General features: G+C 42.8%; 1 protein-coding gene across 4 annotated transcripts in view; it reads left to right on the top strand.

Annotated features, from left to right (window-relative positions):
* Positions 1-22,253, top strand: part of TMEM178A (transmembrane protein 178A) — a 248,614-nt gene that overhangs the window by 126,467 nt on the left and 99,894 nt on the right. For 3 of the 4 annotated variants that reach the window (XM_060026769.2, XM_060026764.1, XM_060026766.1), the window contains 2 exons: positions 16,346-16,437; positions 16,758-16,917. The gene's annotated coding sequence lies outside the window, so the exon portion shown is untranslated. The remainder of the gene's footprint in view (positions 1-16,345; positions 16,438-16,757; positions 16,918-22,253) is intronic. The other variant, XM_060026765.1, reaches the window with a different exon arrangement.

Below are 22,253 nucleotides of genomic sequence, written 5' to 3'. Positions count from 1 at the left end.
CCTGTGTTGGATGACCGAGCCCTTAGTGAGAATGGGACCCCAGTAAGCACATCCGTCGTCTTCCCTTCTTAGAAAGCCCAAGCTGCTTTGCACGCGTGGCGGAGTTGGGATAGGGTGAGTAAAGGAAGAGAGGCGTGTCTCCAGCTTTGTCTCTGGGACTCTAAAGCAGCCTGGGTACCTAGATTTTCTTAAGGTCTTCCTTCAGCTTCTACCATAATGCCTCTTTTCTTAGAGATTCAAAATTACTCCTGTGCAGTGAGCTTGAAGTCAGGGGAAGGGGGACTATTACTCCATCCCCACCATTGCCATCCTGCTGTCCCTTCTCTTCCCCTAGGCACCCCATATCAGCACTCTCCAAGTCTGTTCAATCTAAATCCCAAAGCCCCCAGGCACTGCGCTTCCGGGCAGGGGGGAGATGTGACCTAACTCTAGTCCCTTAGAACATACCTGAATCCCGCAGCAGTTCAAGCAAGACATCCTGCTGCAATAGTGTCACTAAAGATGTGAAGAGGCCCTTTGGGGGCATTCACTGTTTTCCTCACATGGCAGGTCGGCAACAAGCACATGTGGAAGCCAACTGGTTGTGAATGGAGAAGAGAGCTGTAAGTAGACAGAAGAAAAAAGCTTGATTGGGGCTTAATCAACTACCCCCCCAGCATTTCTTAAAACACAGAATCGTGTTTGAAGAACCTTTAGATGTTATCTAGTTCATCATCCCATCTATTTTATTTATCTGCTTTGTATGCCAAACGACCTCAAAAATTAGTGACTTAGAATGACAGTGGTGTGTTATTTCTCACAGTTCTCACAGTTCCTCTGTTGTTTTCACCTGGACTCACTTCAGTGTCTCTGTTAAACTGGGGGTCGGGGAGGGGATCCAAGATGGCCTCATTCACTGGTCTGCCCTTCAAGTGGCCCTGGCTGTCGGCTGGGGCGCCTCTTTCTCCTCCCTCAGCCTCTCATCCTAGTTGGCTAGACTGGGTTCTTTACATGGCATTCTCAGGGCAGTGTTTCAAGAGTGAGGAAGCTGCTAGGCCTCTTGAGGGCTGGGCTCTGGAGCTCATACAGTGGCACTTCTGCCAGTATTCGATTGGTGAAAACAAATTATGGGACCAGCCCAGATTCAAGGCACAGAAACAGACACCACACTTTGATGGGAGTTGTTGCCAAATATTGTGATCGTATTTTTCAACCTACTACACCATTTAATCCCTGCTATAGCATCTGTGGTATTGTTCTAATCGAATAAGGCTGGTGAAAGGGTCCTTATTCTTTCTAGAGGCAACTTTTTCATGGAGAACACCCACAGCCTTCTCCCTTTAGATGAACATCCCCTTGGTTCAAAATAAGCATTAGGGTCACATCTTTCCTTATCCAGTACTGGGGAAGGGAAATCTTTAGTGAGATGAGCAAAAGAAAATTTACATTTAGGACACACAGATGGACTAACTTATTCTGTCAAAGTTCTATTTGAGCTAGGTGTGCCTTTTGCAGGATGCCACCTCATTCTGAAGAGCTAAATTGGGCCAGTGTGGAACTGAGGGGAAATAAAACTAATGAGCTGATTGGGTCTGTATCTGGCTTAGACTTAAGGGAGAAGGATAAAGGAGGCCCTTGAGGTTTCCAAGCTGTTCAGCTTAGTTCACTAGAGCAAGAGAGCAGGTAAGTTAGTTGGGGAGAAAGCCGTAGTCAGGAAGGAAGTGTACCCAGGGCCATATATCTCAGGAAATTAAGTATCGTCATAAGTAGCTAGATGACATGAAGATTCCAGGGAGGCAAAAGGGTGCTATCGCAGTTTTGGTCTAGGGCCTTGTTATTTGTAGTGTACTCACTGGACCACCAGGAGAATCTTGGGCCCACCCCAGAACATGAATGAGAATCTGCATTTTAACAAGATCAAGTGCCTCACATGCTTGTTGAAGTTTGAGGAGCATGGGTCTAGAGAGCCTTCTTGATGCCTTTAATTCACACCCCACGGGAGACCCACATAAACGTGGCCTTACTTCCAGTAAAGAACTGTGCTTGGTACCACCCAAGGCTTTCTGGGAGCAGAGAGGGCTCAGCCTCACTGTCTGTGGTCACCCACAGTCTACAGCTCTTTTCTCTAAGCAGGGGTTCTTAGCCACTTTAAAAAATAGTTTTATTGAGATATAATCCACCTATACAATTCATCCATTTAAAGTGTACAATTCAGTGGTATTTATTTACAGATATGTGCAACCACCACAGTCAGTTTTAGAACATTTTCATCCCCTCAAGAAGAACTTTAGTAGCCTTTAGCGATTACTCCCTCATCCTTCTATCCATACCCCCCTTGCATCTTGCCTTAAGGAACTACTGATCTACTTTCTATCTCTGTAGATTTACCTATTCTAGACTTTCATATGAATGAAATCATGGAGCATGTGGTTCTGAACAGTTTTTTGGATCATGAAGACCCATCGAAACTCAAATGGAAGAAATGAACCCTCTCCCCAGAACGTACATACACAAGTGTATTCACCCAGAACTTCAAAAATGTTTGTGCCTCGTTTGAAGCCTTTAGGGAGCATCTTTAGGAAGCCAAGATTAAGAACTCAGGCACTGTGGCCAGTCAAAATGGGTAGTTGTCGCAAGCAGGTCCTAATCTGGTTTGAGCACTGCAGGCAGAAGGGATGGGACCACACAGGGACAGGTCACACGGGGTTATTACTGCCCCAAGGTGGAAAGTGACTAAAGCAACAAGCAAAGGACAGGCACCAAGTGTTTACGAGCTGAAGAAGCTGTGTTTATAACACATAGTTTGCCAGGGAGGGGGTGATGGTGAACAGATGTGTCATTTGCAATTAAGCCTAAAGATGTTAATTATGCAAATGGCATCTCTGATTAGGATTCTAAAAAAAGAACCCCATATATTATGGGGTGTTGGATGTGCACAATCAAGCGTGCTTGCTGACTCTTCCTCCAGGTAATCACTGCTGGTGCCAGACTCCTCGCCTGGGGGTCTTGTTTTCAATGTGCCACCTTGAGAGCCAGAGAGGGGTTCTGTGGAGGCGCTTTCCAACGGCAGAACACTAAAGCTGGACATGGTCTTTGAGATCAGGGAGTATAGTCTGTCCTTGTCCAGAGGCAGAAACTGAGGCCCAGAGAAATTACATGACTTGTCACTAGCAGAGTGAGGATAAGAGCTCGTATCTCTTCTGTCACAGATTCACTTTCCCTTGCCTCATTGCATCAAAGAGGACATAAATCAACTATCAATTTTCTCGTCAGGGTCTACTTTAAATCTATGTGGAGTAAGGGCCAGGGGAATGATGTAACCAAAATATCTCCCTAACCCACTCAGGGTGTGCTTGTGCGTCTGTGTGTGGGGAAGGGGAAAGCAAGTAACGAGAATAACACAGGGCTTATACTCCAAGCTGTGTTAGTCATTAGAGCAGCCACTAGTCATCCGTGGCTATTTAAATTAAAATGAAATAAAATTTAAAATTTAGTTGCAGTAGTCACATTTCAAATGCTCAGTAGCTACTTGTGGCTGGTGGCTACCATATTGGACAGCACAGAACATTTCCATTACTGCAGGGCTTTCTAGAGTCTAGAGTCAGATTTTCTCAGTCTGAATCCCAGTTCTGCCACTTAGAGTAAAAGTTCGAGTGTATTATTTAACGTTTGCAAACCTCGATTTCCTCCTCTGTAAAATGGACATAAGCACCGTATCTGCCTCACTGGTTTGCTGTGAGAAGTATGAGTGTAAATGAGATAATGTGTGTCATGTGTTTCGCAAAAGGAGCTTACAATTATTAAGCACTAAATAAATGTTATTATCGTTGTCATTAAGCATCTCAGTATCCTGCTTAAGACTGTGCTGCTTCTTCTAATTGAAATGATGCGGTTTGTCCCCTGGCGGAGTAAGGAATTGCTTGTCGGGGGCACTAGGATGCCAAGAAGCCTAGGTCTTGGATGAGTTATAGAAGAAGGAGGTCAGGAACAGAAAGAGGAAGATGAGGAGAGGCTGGGGCTGAGGGAAGATGATCAGGGTCCTGGGAACAAGGAGAAGACACAGTGGTGTGAGCTGTGAGAAGTGCCAGGGGGCAGTCGAGATCACCCCACTTCATACATTTGTCAATGGCTGGCAGACAAGCGTCTTACTTAGCAGAGCCGTTGCTCTATCGGTCTGAGCGTGTGTTTAAAGGCTCCTGCCTCCTCAAGTTCCTTGTGCTAACTTCTCGCCTGCTTGTCCACAAGAGGGAGGCAAGGGAAAGGAGAGAAGGAAATCCCACAAGTCCAGCTGGCTCTTTGCTGGCAGCTCTGGTCAAAGGTTTGCTGTGGAGGAAGCTGAAAATTCTGATTAAAATACGACTCCCTTTCACAGAAGCTCGCAGGTCTCAGCTGTGTTTTCCTTGAACCCATTACCTCCGCAGAGAGGATCCCTCCCAAAGGCTGTGTGTTATTCAGAAAGTCATACTTCACGGCCTCTCAGGAGGGCTGAGACAATTTTCACACCTGGCTGGAGGCTGTGTCAGCCTCCTAGCAACGCCCCCCAAATGGGTTCAGCAGCAGAGGACACAGGTGTGAGTGGAGTGGAGAGAGGTGGCCGTCACCCAGGTAATTTGGCCCCATGGCATGCCACTCCACAATATAGATTTTGCTGCCAGGGCTCATAAAGCATTGTGTTAGGCATTGGGAGAAGGTATTAAAAAATAATTCTCTTTGCCCTTAGGGAATTTTCATGTAATTCAGGAGCTAGTGAGCCAAGGGACAAAGGGGCTGAGGGTGGCAGAGGGGAAAGAGCATTGCAGTAGGATCTGCAGATGTAGTTTATGCCCTGGTCTGCCATTAATTAGAAGTGTGACTTTGGGCCAAGCTATTGCAGTTTTCTGGGTCTCCTTACTCCCATCATGGATACATTTAAGCTGAGGGACTGGGTGATTTTAAAGTTCTCCATTTCTGGAACCCTGAGATTCTAATTTAGATGTGGGGATATGAACATCTAGGCCATGGAGGAAGATTCTTCTACTAGCAGTGTCAGATTTCTCAAATAAAGTATGGGATGCCCAGTTCATTTGGATTTCAGATAAACAATGAATACATTTTTTTAGTGCATTGTCGCATGCCATATTTGGGACATACCTGTACTATGAGATTATCTGCTGTTTATCTGAAATCCAAATTCACTGGGCATTCTATATCCTATTTGGCGACTTCTGCCTTCCACCAAACATATCTGCCCCCTCACTACGTGGGGAGGGTGTTTCTGTCTCTCTCCATCCTTTTACTGGGACCTTCTGATTACTCTGATTGGTCAGAATCTGCAGAATTCCTTGGCTGCATTTGACTGGCAAGGATAACTGTGTTTAAGGCAAGGCCCTTGACTTCCTTTGGCTCACACTGCCTAGACACAAGCGCTGAGGTGTCTCTTCCTCTCCCTCTCTCTTGAAAGAGCCCCTGAGCAGGGCTGCTCACGGGGAAGAGGCAGATAACTCTCCCTTTGTCCTGCTGCCCACCACAGAACACATCCATCCCAATGATTCAGTGGACTTGCAGTCCGTTCTGAGGGCCCATTTATCATAGATATGCCGGAGTGTTCTGGCTCCAAGGTATAGATTTGGGAGGGGAGCAAAGGCCCCGTTTATCTTAAAGTTTAATCTTTTTTTCTTCAGTTTAGCTTTCACCAGGGAACTCTGCCTTTGGGGGATTATTGGGTGCTTGCTGGCCTAGTAATAAACTGATCATTTCATTCCCACCGGGCCAGTGCGTTTCTGTGTTTTCCTGTCTGACCTGGAAGGGAGGAGCTTTGAGACTCAGGTCCCAAGCCTCGTACATGGTTGTTTTCTCTACGGATCAGACTTATTGGCCTATCTAGATCCAGCCCCAAATGCAAAAAAAAAGAAAAAGAAGAAAAAAGAGTGAACGGCATGTGATGTCATCAGGCTAGAACAGGTGAGAATGGTCAGACACAGGTCATCCTGGGACACTTCTCATTTACTTGGAGAAATGATCTGGGAACTTTATGTTGTAAATGACTGCTTGCTATATGAAAGACAATGGGGAGGGCTCTAGTCCGGTTATGCAGCCCTGACAATTCTAGTTATAGACCTTTACAATGAGATGATTTTCGGAAGATAGCTCTTGATATCCAGTGGATGCCGTCATCCTAGTCATTGGGAATTTCCTAGTACAGGTTCTTTATTTCTTGCCTGGACCTTTGCCACGCACAGCATTTTAAGTCCGTGCCTCCTATACTTGGATTTCCTAAACCCAGGTCTGATTATGTCACCACGCTGCCTAAAAACTTACCCTTTCCTGCAGAAGCAAGTCCACAGAGACTTAGCAGGCAGGTATGACACTCTTTGCATTTCAGTTTTTTTTCCTGCTATCACCCTCCCTGCCCCCAGGCTTCTAGGTTGTAGCTTAAATAAAGGTTTAGTTGTCTCAAATATTCTCCAACACATCTCCAAACCTTTGCACAGTTTGGCCCTTCCACTTCTAATGCCCTTCCTCTTCTCTCTCTGGTGAACATTTTATTTTGAGAATTAACTCAAAGGTCAGCTCTCCAAAGTCTTCTTGAATTTCCTTCTCCCCGGTTCAGTAACAGTTCCCTTCTTCTGTGCTCTCAGATTCTACCCTATTGCATTGCAACCAGCGGGGCCAGCGGGGCCAGGTATCTGTTTCTCCCTCTTGTCTAGGAGCTCCACGAGGGCAAACATCTTGTGTCTTTCACCTTTGTAGCGCCTCTTCAATGTCACATGCCTTTCCTATTTCCCCTATTACAGCACCCAGCACAGCAGGGGCATCCAATAAATGACTGTTGCATTCATGAAGACAATAGAATACGGCCCAGAGAGCTGATATTTGAGTTAATTGTGGGATGTGTTTGAATTGTCAGACGAAATAAATCTTTGGGGTAGAAATGACTGCATTGAAATGTTAGTATAGGAACATGGGGCAGCCCATAAAGGCCCAATAGATACTATAATTTAAATGAGGGATATTAAATCTTTATCTCGAGGCACAAATCAGAATAGAGCCACAGCACGAGACCCTTGTAACAGGAGAACATCAGCATTAGTATTAGCATTAGGTAATCCTTCCTTCTTTGGGGTAGAGAATGCCTGTTTCGGTATCAAACCACATCTCATCAACACGTGTGTTGTGACTTATAGAAAGGGTTATTTTCTTTGCCATGTAAGATTCAGCGGATCAGCAAAAAATCTCTGTTGGCAAGTACTTTGTGAGAGGCTGTCAAACTGGTCACAGGAGTAAAGGGTATTTTTTTGGCACTTTGCCTAAATGAAATCTGGAGGGATACCTCTTCTAATACTTTATTTCCTTCAGTACACATTTAAATTTAGCTCTCAAAGCCTAAAGGTCTTAATGGGAAAACCCACAAAGCTAGAAGCACTCTAGAGAAAAGCACTGGACTTTAGAGTCAAGAGTCCGGTCCCAGCTCTGATACTAACCCAGTGGTTGATCCTGGGGGAGTCACACAACCTCTGAGGGCCTCAGCTTCTCCATCTTTATATCAAGAGGGTTCTCCTAGGGATCTCTGAAGGTAGTTCTTTGCTTTATCATTTTGATCCTACATGCTGCTCTGTAGGGACAGATTGTGAACGTAATGAAGCTTAAGCGTCAGGGATCTTTGCTTGCACAGCTCTTTTCGGAAGCCCTGGGAAGGGCCCCATAAGATCTTTCACATGGTCGTATATTTTTGTAAAGTTCCAAAAGTAAAATATTTTAACTGAAATTGGTTACGACAGCTGTCTCTTTTTACTCCCTCTCTCCCTTCATTATAATTCCCCAGGTGTGGGGTGGCCTTGAAACGGCTGTGGGCATTTTTGGGATTCAGATAAAGGGAAATTGTGTTGAGGATATTAATGATACATTTCTATGTAGTCTAGAGTTACTTTTGTGTAGAGTTACCTTGTTACTAGTCATTCTAATCTAGGTATGGCTTCCAAGAATATTTCACGCCATCCAGCACGCACAAGAGCAAGTCAAATACATTTCTAAATTGTGTCTATAACATTTTGAGCTACATAAGAATATAATCAAATTACTCTTCTACTACGTCTGTCACCTTACTGATGGATATAGGAGTTCTGCCACTAGAAGCCTTGTTTCTTCAGGACTTTTTAATGCGTTATATCAATGCATGCTCCCTCACCAGTGTGGCATGAAGGTGCAAGGCACACATGGTGCCATGGAATGAACTTATCCTACAACTCTTGGCACTGGAAGCATGTGGGGATTGGGAGAGAGACAAGTGTGAAACGTACAGAGCCAGAAGCTAGTCTGTTGAAAATTCTTCCAGTTGTCTGACACATAAAGTTATAAATGGAGGTTTCAGTTCTCAATGATGCCTAAACAAAATGGAAATGTTCTTCCATCAGGAATATACTTAATAATGTAGCATATACAATTATAAACACACTCTTTTCTCTATTTTTTTATTATATGTGCTTGAAATAGAATTTTCCAGAATGCCTGTGTTTGTAGGAGCAAAAACCTTTAAGTACTATAAGCAGTAAGTACTGCTAAGTACAGTACTATAAGCAGTAAGTCTGTGATTTTGTAGGTTTTATGCATCTCAAAATAAGTCTTAGCATATCTGACACATCTTGTCAAGATGAATTGTGCTGGTTTTAGATGAAACAGCATGCAGTATTGACACAATGTATTAAAAAGTCCTCAAGAAACAAGGGTTCTAGTGACAGAACGCCTATATTGCTCAGTAAGGTGATAGATGGAGAATAAGAGTAGTTCGATTATACTATTACACAGCTTAATATATTGTAGACACACTTTAGAAATGTATTTGACTTGCTCTTGGGCATGCCTTAATTTCAGATTAATTTTGTATCTATTTTCAGAATGGTTGATACACTAAAACTCAAAGAGGAAAGGAAGGATGTATCCTATTGGAAACTGATGATCTAAACTAAAAGAAAGGAGAGTAGCAGAGACTTCAAAATGTTGAAAACTCTCTTATCACAACAGAAGCTAAAAACTCTGATGGCCAGAGTCATAAAGACAAGAAACAGGATCACAACAGCAAGGAAAATATAGATAAAACAATAACAGAAGAGAGAGAAATTTTATGTAATTTGGGACATTCCAGGACAAAGAACAGAAGAACAGGAGGAGGAAAGTAATGGTCTGCATGAGGACATGGACTACAGAAAAGTTAATGAGTTGGTCATTGTGTCAAAGGGTATTTAAAATTAGCCACTGATGGGCTTCCCTCGTGGCGCAGTGGTTGGGAGTCCGCCTGCCGATGCAGGGGACACGGGTTCGTGCCCCGGTCCGGGAGGATCCCACATGCTGCGGAGCAGCTGGGCCCGTGAGCCATGGCCGCTGAGCCTGCGCGTCCGGAGCCTGTGCTTCGCAACAGAAGAGGCCACAACAGTGAGAGGCCCGCGTACAGCAAAAAATAAAAAAAATAAAATAAAATTAGCCACTGCTCAAGAAGCCTGAAATACCATGACTCTTTTAGGTCATAGGTGAAGGAAACTGGATAAGCTTAGCGCAAATTTGACAAAACTCTAAAAATGTTACATGACACTGTAATGAGTTGGAAGTTGGAAAAAACTTTTCTAAATTATCAATAATGAAAAAACAAATTTCTGCTAGACTGAATTGTCTTTCTCACCTCCTTACAGAAAGACTGCAGAAAAAAGTGGCTTATCATGTAAAGAGATGACTACAGATTTAGAAAAATATTATACATGTATTTTAGGCAGCTCGTTAGGAAACATGTTTTGTCATTTTTCCCCCCTGGATTTTGTGATGTTTGTGGAATTTTTCAGTTTTAGAAATTAGTATTTTATTATGATTTCTCACTTCATTGTAAACAAATGTTCAATCTGTGCTCAGTTCTTGTCTGTGATTTTGAATTTCTTTCAGTAAAAAGGGCCCCCAAATTGTATCAGCTTTAGGCCCCACAAGAACTGGATCTATTGCTGCTCATCTGATAGCATCCTTTATAGAGCAGTGTTTCTCAAGCCTTAATGTGCATTTGAATCCCTTGGGGATCTTGTTAAGATGCAGCTCCTGAGATTCTGTATTTCTAACAAACTCCCAGGTGGTGCCCACACTGCTGGTCCAGGGACGCACTTTGAGAATCAAAGATCTAGAACAATGGTTCCTGTCTGGCTGTGCATTGGAATCACTTGTGATGCTCTTAGAAAACATAGATGCCTGGGCCCTACCCTTGAAGATTCTTACTTAGGAGGTCTAGATTGAGGCCCTTTAGCTATATTTTTTTCTTGTTTAAAAATTCCTTAAGTAGGGAAAGAGACCCTTTGATACACTGTTGGTGGGAATTCAAACTGATGCAACCATTTTGGAGGTTGATTTAGCAATATCTTCCTGGAAACCCAAAAGAAGCCAGCTTGTAAGGCAGTCTGGGAAAGGGAATTTACAGATTCCTACCCCAGGGTGGGAAAAAAAAAGTGTGGGAGGATGGGGTTTGGCTGAGAGACAATAGATATATAATTGATACAGGGTACATTCTCTGTGACCCAGAACTTCCACTTCTAGGAATTTATCCTAGTAATATTTATACGTATCAAGACATATGCTTAAGATTGTTTAATTCCACATTATTTGTAGTTGGGGAAAACTAACAGTAACCTGCCCATCAATAAATTATTCAAATCATGAAACATCTTTACAATGAAATAAAAATAGCTAATCTTAGTTAAGCAATTACTATGTGCCAGACATTGCTCTAAGTTATTTATAAATATTAACTAAATTTGTCTTCACAATTATCATGTTTCCATTTACAGATGATGTAATTTATATGTATTGACATGGAAAGCTGTCCAGGGATATAACAGGCAAAAAGCAGCTAGCAGAACATTACATATAGTATATCATGCATTACCATTATAATACAATAGCAAAAAATGATATATTAAAATCTGAGACAGAGTCCCAGTAGATAACTACTGATCTAGAATAGGAATGAAAGGACATTCAGTTATATCCAAACATGGTGTTTTCATGCAATTTGATGAACTGGTAACACTTTCAGAAGAAGAGAAAGTAAAAATGATTAGGTTGATTTGTTGGTTTAGAGTATTCTGTCAATGGTCAGACGGATAGTCATTCTGAAGGATCTCAACATTAGGGATGATGGGAAGAACTGACCCATAGATGTTCCTATATCTCATTTCTTTTAGGACACACTCTTGGGAGAAACACTCCAGTGCAATTTGTCTGGGCTTCTCAGTTGGTTGCTCTTTGCCTTATGCTGTTTCACCTTAATAAGCTCATTCCACTCTTACTTTTAGTCCATGGCAAGGTTTAAAAAATTTTTCAACACTTTATTATGGGAATTTTTAAACATACAGAACAGATAAAAGAAATCTACAGGGAACACATGTATCTATCATCGGATTGTACAGTTAACATTTTACTATACTTGCTTTATTACAAATCTACTTATTTCTCTATGCAACCATTGATCCACTTCATTTTTGGGGACACATTTCAAAGTAATTTGCTGACATCAGTCAGTACATTTTTCCCTAAATGCTTCAGTATACATATCAACAACTATAGTTTAATATTTATTTAGAGTTCATTTTCTTTCCCTGTGAGGTAAAATTTACACACAGGAAATGCACAAATCTTAGGTGAACCATTTGATGAGTTTTAACTAATGTGTGCGTCTGCATAACTCAAACTTCTGTCCAGAGAGAACTTTACTGTACCTGCGAGTTCCCTCATGCCTCCGCCCTGGGGTACTTCCCTGCCTCCGCACCACTCCCCCACCAGACAATCACTGCTCTGATTTTTTTCCATCATAGATATCCATTCTAGAACTTCACGTAGCTAGAATAATACAATATGTCTTTTGTGTAACAATTCTTTCACTCAGCATAACATTTTTGCGTTTTTGTGATTCATCCATGTTATTGCATGTCGCCATTGTTTGTTAAGCATTTCCTTATTTTCTGGCATAAGATGATGTTTCAGGTTCAACTTGTACTTTCCCTGTTCTACGCCTGGAATCAGCCATTTTCCCAAGGAAAATGCTCTGGTTTCCTTTAATAAAGGGTATATTCAGAGACCAAGATTTGGGCACTCAATGTTTTAATTGCTACTGGGGTGTCATTGCTTTTAGGCTCATTCACTCCGTGGACAGACATAGGAAATACACACACACACACACACACACACACACATACGTACACACACACATATATATGAGATATATATGTGTGTTAATATGTGTATATATACATACACACATATACATCTGTAACTATTTCTGTATTTATCTGTGTGTATGTATATATTTACACACACCAACACACATAATAATAAAAGCTAAGTTCATACTGATACTGTGGTTTCAATCCAAACCCTCATGGTTTTCTAGACTTCCTGTTTCAATGTTTGTAAATACCTTCTCTGGCAATGAGAATTTTGGCTCCTATTATCCTAGTATATTTACTTATTGGCTCAATCTCCCAACCACGCCCGCTGTCTCTTCCGCCCACCACCTCCACATCCTGCCTCTTTACCCTGTATCTCACCGCCTCCTGCCCTGCATCCATGCCTCTGCATGGCTTCCTCAACCCTCTCACCATCCTGTGATTTCAGTTGCTGTGCTGAATTCTCCATGCTGGGAAGGGAAGTAGAGGGAGCAGGCAACACATTTTGAAGGGATAAAACCCAAGTGAACAAAACCATTTACTCCATTTGCAGTAGTTCTATTTCTTAATTCCTGTTCCTAAATTTTTTTTTTTTTTTTTTTTTGGCTGCGTTGGGCCTTTGTTGCTGTGCACGGGCTTTCTCTAGTTGTGGTGAGCTGGGGCTACTCTTTGTTGCAGTGTGAAGTCTTCTCATTGTGGTGGCTTCTCTTGTTGTGGAGCACGGGCTCTATCATGTATCTATCAATGGTCAGACAGATAGTCTGCTCTAGGAACGTGGGCTTCAGTAGCAACACGCGGGCTCAGTAGTTGCGGCTCGTGGGCCCTGGAGTGCGCGAGCTTCGGTAGTTGTGGCGCCCGGGCTTAGTTGCTCTGTGGCATGTGGGATCTTCCCGGACCAGGGAATGAACCTGTGTCCCCTGCATTGGCAGGTGGATTCTTCACCACTGCGTCACCAGGGAAGTCCTGTTCCTAAATTTTTACAGAGAAAAGCACCGAGTCTTTAAAAAAAGAGAAAGGGAACGATGGAGTGGAGCAAGTTACAATTTTATTTAAAGTCCCAAGCAGAAGACTTTTTTTTAAGGATTTAATTAATTAATTAATTATAACATCTTTATTGGAGTATAATTGCTTTACAATGTTGTGTTAGTTTCCGCTGTATAACAAAGTGAATCAACTATATGTATACATATATCCCCATATCCCCTCCCTCTTGCATCTCCCACCCTCCCTATCCCACCCCTCTAGGTGGTCACAAAGCACAGAGCTGATCTCCCTGTGCTATGCGGCCCAAGCAGAAGACTTTTAACAAGCTATTAGAATGATAACCTGTGCTTGCTGTGGAATCAGCTCAAAGCCTTCCCGATGTTGCCCAGCACGGGCTAACGCTGCTCTGTAACAAGTGAACACACTGATGGCCTTCAAAGGCGTCAATCAGTCATAAGGAGTATTAGCAGAAGCTTCCATTGCCGAAGTGTTGGCTGTCCTTGGGCAGGCACAGCAGGCGAGGGTCCCAGCTATTTGCACCAGTCCTCCAGCCTTGGCATTCACGAGGTCTCAGCTGTGACAAGCCTGTAGGCATCAAGGTCAGGCTTTCACCCACTGACTTGAGCTTCCTTGGGGTTTCTCATCAGAGCCTTTGCCTATCACCTTAGGGGAGAAACCCTGCCACAGTTCCTTTCACATTTCCTAAATCCAAGAAATAATCTGGCTTTTGGAAAACAATCTGATAACTCTTTCTGGAAGCTGTGGGAGGTAGCGACCCCTTGAGTGCACCAAGCAGCGTGTAGGGTTGGCTCTTTCGTTTCGAGTAGCTTAATTTTCTTATCAGATTGCATAAAGCTGGGTGCTCTCAGGGTCTGCTTCTATCTCTGGCCACACACTCCCTTCTGACCAGGGAACCCACTTGATCATCTCTGAAATATGCCACATTTGTAGGCTTAAAGCAGCCCTGACCTAAAATAAGGATGGCAGATTTGTTTCAAGACATGTACTAGCTCTGATTAATTGTTCGCGTAGGCCCGAGAGAGCTGTATAGTAAAGGACTTTGTGGCCTCATCAGGGCTCAATAGGAAAGAGTACTGTAATTGATTAGTTATGTCTGCCGTGAGCATGGCAGGGAGGACTGGGGTAAATGGGCACCATATTTGTCATCCCTATCCTAGGATTTAACCTCATGTTCCACCACAAGATAGGTAAGAAAGTTTTGCCTGAGGTAGACAGTAATTATCTTAACTTCAAAACTGCCTGATTGGCAGTATCTCGTGTCTGTTGTCCTTATTTATTTTATTAATATTTTGGCCAAGTGTGTTCTCTGACGAATAACAAGAAAGAAAGAGAAAAATGAATATTCATTGAATATCTACTAATTGTCAGTTCCTTCTTTTAGGAGCTTTATTAAATATCTCTCATGATATATTCAAAACAATCTTATAAAATCAGAATATTATTCCCCTTCTTAAAATAATAAAGAAATTAAGCCTCAGAGAAGAAAATATTTGCCTAAACCATAATAGAACATCTCAAATCCAAGGGTGATACTCATTCTGATATGCTTGGACAGTGGTTCTCACTCTTAGGAATATTAGAATCTCCTGGAAAGATTTTAAAAACATTTGAAAATTTTGATGACTGTAGGGCGCGGTCAGCTAACTGCTACGCGGCAGGAAGCTGAAATAAGCTGAGTCATCCTTCCTGTGGCCACTGCGCTTGCGCTAAGTATACTAATGAGGTTTTAAAGTAGCGACCTATCCGATGCTGGCTCACAAATCGCGCCATCGGCGAAAGCCAATCACAGAGCGACACATGTTCTTAATCCCTATATAAGCAGACTGCTATAGGATTGCGGGGTCTTCCTTCCATCTTTCTTCAACCAAGCTGTGCTCCAATAAAGTGTGATACGAGAAGAATCTTGCGTGTGGCGGCTCGTTATTCTGCTGGTCGGAAGCGGCCCGCCGCAGATGACCGCATCTTGTCAATTACATCAGAACCTCTGGGGTAGGGGAGACTCAGGCATAGGAATGGGTTAAAATTTTTCCAGTTGATTCTAATCTGTAGTCACTGGGCCAAGGAGTAGGGAGCAGGATAATTTATATTTATAGAATGCCCATTCTGAGCCTAGCTCCCTGCCCTGCCATATTCTATCTAATTTAATTCTCATGTAATTTCTCAGAGAAAAAACTATTAGCCTCTTTTTACCTATGAGGAAAATGGAGGCTCATAAAACAAAGAAATTCCTGAAGATCTTGCAGTAGAACTGGGATTTGAATGCAAGTCTGTTTGCTTCCAAAGTACTTGCTCTTTCCATGGCACCATGCTTTTTTTGGTTAAGTTTCTGAACCAAGGCTCCACCCTTAACCTTAGTTTTGAGCAAATCTGGATTCTGCCTAGTTTCCATATCTGACCCCAACTTGTCATTCCCTTCCTTGACTTGGTTCCAGCTTCAGCTGGAAGCACCATTCTGAGCATTTGGTTTCATGGTCGAGAAATGCAAGAGGCACTCCCTAAAGTTACCACCTTCTATCCTGTGGGCTTTGGGCAGCTCAGAGCAAGGCTGTTTCCAGAGCCAGGGATCCTGCACAGTGACCTCGACTGCAGGATCTCAGATGTCCAGGCCAGATAAGTGTGGAGTCCCTTCTTTGGACACCAGGCAGTTCAAAGAGATACAGAAGAGTTGTGGCCTGAGGTCCTAATCCTGTTAATTGAGGGCATCTGTGTGCCTGCTTGGCTGTTTTAATGTCACATTGACTTCAGCTCCTTAGGTCAGAATCATGAGTCTCCATGAGATAGCTGAGTAAACAGGAGAACCTCAGAGCTGGATTGGACCTCCAGCTTGATTTAGTTCCACACCTCCCTAAGGCCAAAAAGCCCTGTCAGCACCATTGTCTGAAACAAATGAGACTGTTTAAATATTTCCTGGGGAAGGAATGGCACAATCTCTCCCATTAATTGATACATTGTTAGGCAGCTCAGAAACACTTTTAAAATTAAGCTTGTATATTGCTCTCTATAATTTTCAAGTTCTTCAGCTGATTGATTTTCCTCAATCTTATCAAAGACTAATTTCTATAAAGTTGATCCATCATCCAAGTAGTTGGTACAAATTAGGTTGGACTAAGCAAGGTCAGTTCCAGGCCAAATTATGAATAAGGTTCTCCAGCGGAGTTTACTTTCATTGTCCTTAATCATGTGTTTTCCTTTAGGGACAGCCCCTTCTCACCCTCTCCAGTCTAACTTTTCTTCCCGCATCAGAATTCCCGCTGTCAGAAAAAATTTGGAAACTTAGCCACCAGGGGTAAGTGAATGATAAAACATGATTGTCTCCTCCTAAGAGCATTTATACTTTTTTTTTTTTTTTAAGGATGAAGTCTTGAAAGGTTTGGCATAAAGGAATAAAATGAATCTAAGTCATCAGGCAGTTTAAGGGAGGGTGGGGTAAGGGAACATAGCTTCCCAGCAATTCTGATATTGAAACAGCACGTAAAACATTGATCAGCTTCAGCTAGTTTTGCCTCCTTAAACAGAGCGTTGATTAATCAAATTAAACAGCACCAGCTTAAACTGGTTTTGCCTCTGTAACTAGGTTGATTAATCAAACCTTGAGTTACTTTACAGAGGCAGCACTGCGCATGTGCAAGACGCGAACCCACCTCTCCAGGATGACCCCAGAACCTAGGATCTTCAGTCCACAGAACTCAAAGAATAGAAGTGTTGCCACCGGAGCCCTTTACGAAGCAAGAAGTCCTTCAATAAGGAAAATCTGGCCTCCTGCACCGTAAGTAGCTTATATGGACTAATTCAAGACTAGCCAATCAGCTTCCAAGTTTGAAATTCCCCTAACTCCTTAAATTTTGCCCTGAAGCCTGGATAGAGAGACAGATTTGAGAACTTTGTCTCCAGTTTCCTTGCCGGTCAATCTCACAATAAAGCTCTTCCTTTTCTCAAAAGCTAATGCCGTAATATTGGCTTCTGTGCGCCTGGGGCAGCCAGCCCTTGCTCGGTAGCAATCTTGCGTCATGTAGGACACCTGACTCGCCAACGTGAGCCTGGTCCTACGTCTCCATGCTGGGCTGCTGCCTGGTCAGATGACGATCTCCGCTCTGTGAACACCGGTGGTCTCATGGGAAAATGGAATAGAAGAGCATAGGGAGATCAGGGACCAGTGTTACTTGAGGTCTAAGTAAAATAGAAAGTGGCTGGTTGGCTCAAAGTAAAGCCCAGTAGGATTCGAATAGCCACCCTGAGTCTGATGATCTGTTTTCATTCCCTTCTCAAAGATGGCAACGCCCACAGTGCAGTCTCCACTCCACCCTTCCCGCTGCCAAAACAGGAGTCAGCGATCATTTGGAGAGGAGTTTTCCTCAGGAAAAACAGCCTGTCTTTTGATGCAGAGCATACACATTCCTTGAAAGCCTTTCTGTCGAAACAGACAAGATCCCAGCCTGCCTTCCTTTCAGAGAGATGAAAATATCACAGCCTGCGGTGGTTGAGAGCGCCGTGAAAACTAAATTCCTTCGCCTTGAGGTGTAGGGATGGGTGTGTGTGTTTTATTTATTATTTACTGAGAAGCCTGCCCAAACACTGCATTTTAGGAACTGGTAAGAAATACCGATGAAAATATGAGCACCCGGGGCATGAAAGAGCCTTTGAAACTAGGACAGACTTTCATTAGAGCCCTACCTGGAGTCTGTGGGCAAGGCAGTTTGTATGCACTACCCTGTCATCCTCGCAAATCAGTTTTTAAACTTGGTTTAGGCTCCGGGAAGCAGTGAAATTGGGAATTTCAAATGAGCCTCTCATTTCAGATGTGTCCATAATAGAAACCACTGGGCAGTGGGGCATAATTAACAGTCTCTCCTTCACGGAGACCGCAGAATGGCATTCATTTCACCAACTGGGCTTGACAAGAATTGGCTAGAATGTCTGAGTAGCTTTCCAGCTGCTGCTCCTGTAGCTCTGGCTTCCAGCAGTATTTGCATTCCAAATAAAACGAGGCCTGAAATAGATGTGCAATACATGTTCAAAGCTATTTTTAATCAATGATCACTTGGTTCGCTGTGAAAGATTATCAGCAGGTCACAATCCATTTCGGATTTTGCTGTGTCCTGCAGAACTGCTCTAAACACAGCGACTTCAACTTCCTTGTGCTTCGTCAGCTCTGTGGATGAAGGGGAGGAGGGGCTTGAGTGGACGGGGGCCGCACAGACATGTTTACAGTTACAAGGACCAGAGCTGGAGGGCCATTTACTTGAACTGTTTAAGTTTGTCCTGGTCCCACAGAGAAACTTTGTGGGGCAGTCATAAGCCCGGAGGATTCTGTCCTCAGAACCTCCATCCTGAAACTCGCCATGTTACTGTCCAGGAAGCCAATCAATTTCAATTCAAGGGAGAACTCAGAAAGAAATGTTTCTCATTTCTAAGCCCCTTCTAGCTGTGGGGATGCTGTGATTCCTGCTTATTTCTTTATAGATAGTATCTTCCTGGAAGCTTGAGCTTTCAATAGGGACTGCTGCCAATATTATCCACTAGTTATTGTTGTTGTTTTAAATAATAGCACCTTACATTTATTTAGCACGATTACTGTTTGCAAGCAAGTCTATAATCTCATTTGCAAAAAGAATTTACATAGTATGAATATTCAAATAGTCATAATTGCATATTAATTTTGTTTAACAGAATATGCTCATATTACTTTTCCCACCCCTGTTTCTCTCTTTTCTTTTACTATAATGTGTTTTCCTTTTTGATCCAGCTCTTCTGACTTTTTTTTTTTTGACTCTTTTTTTACACATCCACTGGCAACTATATTTCAATTGATCCCCAGGACTATTAGTCTTAATCTTACAACTTAAAAATAAACCCTCTGTCTTTTACCCATAATATTCATTTTGCCGTCATTTTCCATCCTCCCCAAATGCTAGTTTATAATTTCCAAAAACATTTTGCTGTGATTTACTTAAGAGTTTAGATGTGGCTTCGTCTTTTTTCAAATTATAATAGTTGATACCAACTCATGCACATATAAACTCTGCACAAGGTTTCTAACCTCTCTGTGCCTCAGTTTCCTCATTAGTTAATTTGAGTTCATTAGCTATTGTGAGGGGTAACTGAGTTATAACACTGTAAAGTGCTGAGTGCATCTGGCACGTGGTCAGCATTCACTGAACGTTTGCTGTTACTATGTTGTTTGTCTTCCTCCACGAGAATGTGTGCTCTGTGAGGGCCAGCTCTGTGCTGAACGGCTTCCCTTTGGCCCTCCAGGTCCATGCTCTGCCTTCTCCACCCTGTGCGTTGACCCAGCAGACAGGTGTTGTATGGACCACATCAACAGTCCTTAACCTGTGGCTCCGGGTTGGGTTTTGCTCCTTGTGGAGCGCTGGCAGGAGACTGGAGGGAGCCGGGAGAGTGAGTTTGGGGAATTTGTTCCTCTAGATCCCTCCCTGGGGGAGTCACATCAGGATGGCTGTGTCCTTGACTGAAAGTCACAGGTCCTGTCGCATGGCCTCTCCACAAGCTTTCTATCCAGGCGCCACTGACTACTTCCTCCCTTTGCCTGCTCAAGCCCAGTGCTGGCCACTGTGACCATCCTTTGTTATTCCCCTACACTCTGCCGACACCTTAAATTACCCCTGTTTAAAGTCCCCTCAAATTCTCCAATGTGAACGTGGCTTTCTTTGCCTTCCATGACTTTGATATTTTTGAAGAGTCTGATCAGATATTTTGTAGAATGTTGCTCAGTTTGGGTTTGCCTGGTGTTTTTTCACGGTGAGCTTGCAATTTTGCGTTTTTGGGAAGGATACTTTAGGGGTCATGTACCCTTCTCAGTGCATCGTATTGGTGGATACATGATTCAATATGTTTTATTACTAGTGATGTTAACCTTGATCACTTGGTTAAGGTGATGTCTGCTTTACTTTATTATACCGTTACTATTTTCCTATTGTAATCAATAAGTAATTTTTGGACTATATATATATATTTTTTCTTTTCTTTTCTTTTTTTTTTTTTGCGGTACGCGGGCCTCTCACTGTTGTGACCCCTCCCGTTGCGGAGCACAGGCTCCAGACGCGCAGGCTTAGCAGCCATGGCTCACGGGCCTAGCCGCTCCGCAGCATGTGGGATCTTCCCGGACCGGGGCACGAACCCGTGTCCCCTGCCTCGGCAGGTGGACTCTCAACCACTGCACCACCAGGGAAGCCCAAGGACAATATTTTGAGACTATGCAAATATCCTGTTTCTCTTCATGCTTTCACTCATTAGTTTGAGCATTCATCAGTAGATCTTGCCTGCAACAGCTAACACGGTAGTGTTCTAATGCCAATTTTCTATTTCCCTCATTCCTTCCATATTTCTTTTTTTTAAAGTATTTTATTTATTTATTTATTTATTTATTTATTTATTTATTTATTTATTTATTTATAGCTGCGTTGGGTCTTCATTGCTGTGCACGGGCTTTCTCTAGCTGCTGCGAGCAGGGGCTACTCTTTGTTGCAGTGTGCGGGCTTCTCATTGTGGTGGCTTCTCTTGTTGCGGAGCATGGGCTCTAGGTGCGCCGGCTTCACTAGGTGTGGCTCGTGGGCTCTAGAGTGCAGGCTCAGTAGTTGTGGCGCATGGGCTTAGTTGTTCCGCGGCATGTGGGATCTTACCAGACCAGGGCTCGAACCCCTATCCCCTGCATTGGCAGGCGGATTCTTAACCGCTGCGCCACCAGGGAAGTCCCCCATATTTCTTAATTGGAATTCATTCTTCCATAAGGAAGAGCTGTATCTTATTTATTTATTTCAGTATGGACTTGTGGATATTTATTTTATTATTAGGATTATATACAACCCCATGCTATCATTATTTATGAAGTTGATCCAGCTTTGGCTACTGGGAGCTCTTTTAGACTGGATCCTATGTCCTTTTCACATACACACATTTTTGAGCACTTCCTTATTTCTGGCACCAAAAGATGCTTCTGCTATTTGTATTTTTCTTTTTTTAAATGAGTACACTTTATTTTTTAGAGCAGTTTCAGGTTTACAAAGAAAGTGAGCAAAAAGTACAGGGAGTTCCCATATACCCCCCTCGGTTTTCCCTACTATTAATATCTTGCATTGATATGGTGTATTTATTACAATTGATGAACCAATATTGATATATTACTATTAACTTAAGTCCATAGTTTAAATTAGGGTTCACTCTTTGTGCTGTCTAGTTCTGTGGGTTTTGACAAGTGCATAATGTCATGTGTCCACAATGACAGTAGCATACAGAAGAGTTTCACTAGCCTAAAAATTCCCTGTGTTCCCTCTATCCTTCCCTCCTTCCCCCCAACCCAAACTGCTGGAAACCACTGACCTTCTCACTGTCTCTGTAGATTTGCCTTTTCCAGAATGTCACGTAGTTGGAATCATACAGTATGATGTGTCTTCTTTCACTTAGCAATAGGCATGTAAGGTTCTTCTATGTCTTTTCATGGCTTCATAGCTCATTTCTTATTATTACTGTATAATATTTCATTGTATGGATGTACCACCATTGATCCACTCACTGACTGAAGGACATCTTGGGTGCTTCCAAGTTTTGGCAATTATGAATAAAGCTTCTGTAAACATTTATGTGCAGGTTTTTGGAGGACATACGTTTTCAACTCATTGGCGTAAATACCTAGGAGTGTGATTGTTGCCTCATATGGTGAGACTATGTTTAACTTTGTAGGCAGCCGCCAAGCTGTCTCCCGAAGTGGCTGTTACCATTCTGCATTCTCATCAGCAGTGAATTCTTGTTGTCTTAACATCCTTCAGCATTTGGTGTTGTCAGTATTTTGGATTGTATCCATGCTAGTAGTTATGTACCAACTGTGTTGTTTAACTGGTCAAATCCAATAAAAGGTGCTGTCTGAAATGTTTGATGAAGGATGTGTCGTGAGAATCAGATTTCTTGGAATTGGGAAAGGAGCCAAAGCAGAAGCTAAGTTGAAAACAAAAAAAGAGGGACCAAGTCTCAGCCCAGTGTGGCAAAATCTACCTGAAAGCAAAAATAAAACTGAATTCCCAAGTCTAGAGTCAAACTGAGGAAAGGAAGTACATTGGTATTTCTTAGTATGTGGATATCTCCTGTCTTAGT

The sequence above is a fragment of the Delphinus delphis genome, chromosome 12 (assembly GCF_949987515.2).
Source record: "Delphinus delphis chromosome 12, mDelDel1.2, whole genome shotgun sequence".
NCBI classification, from domain to species: Eukaryota; Metazoa; Chordata; class Mammalia; order Artiodactyla; family Delphinidae; genus Delphinus; species Delphinus delphis.
The sequence above is the reverse complement of the archived record's forward strand: the minus strand, read 5'-3'. Positions and strand labels throughout refer to the sequence as shown.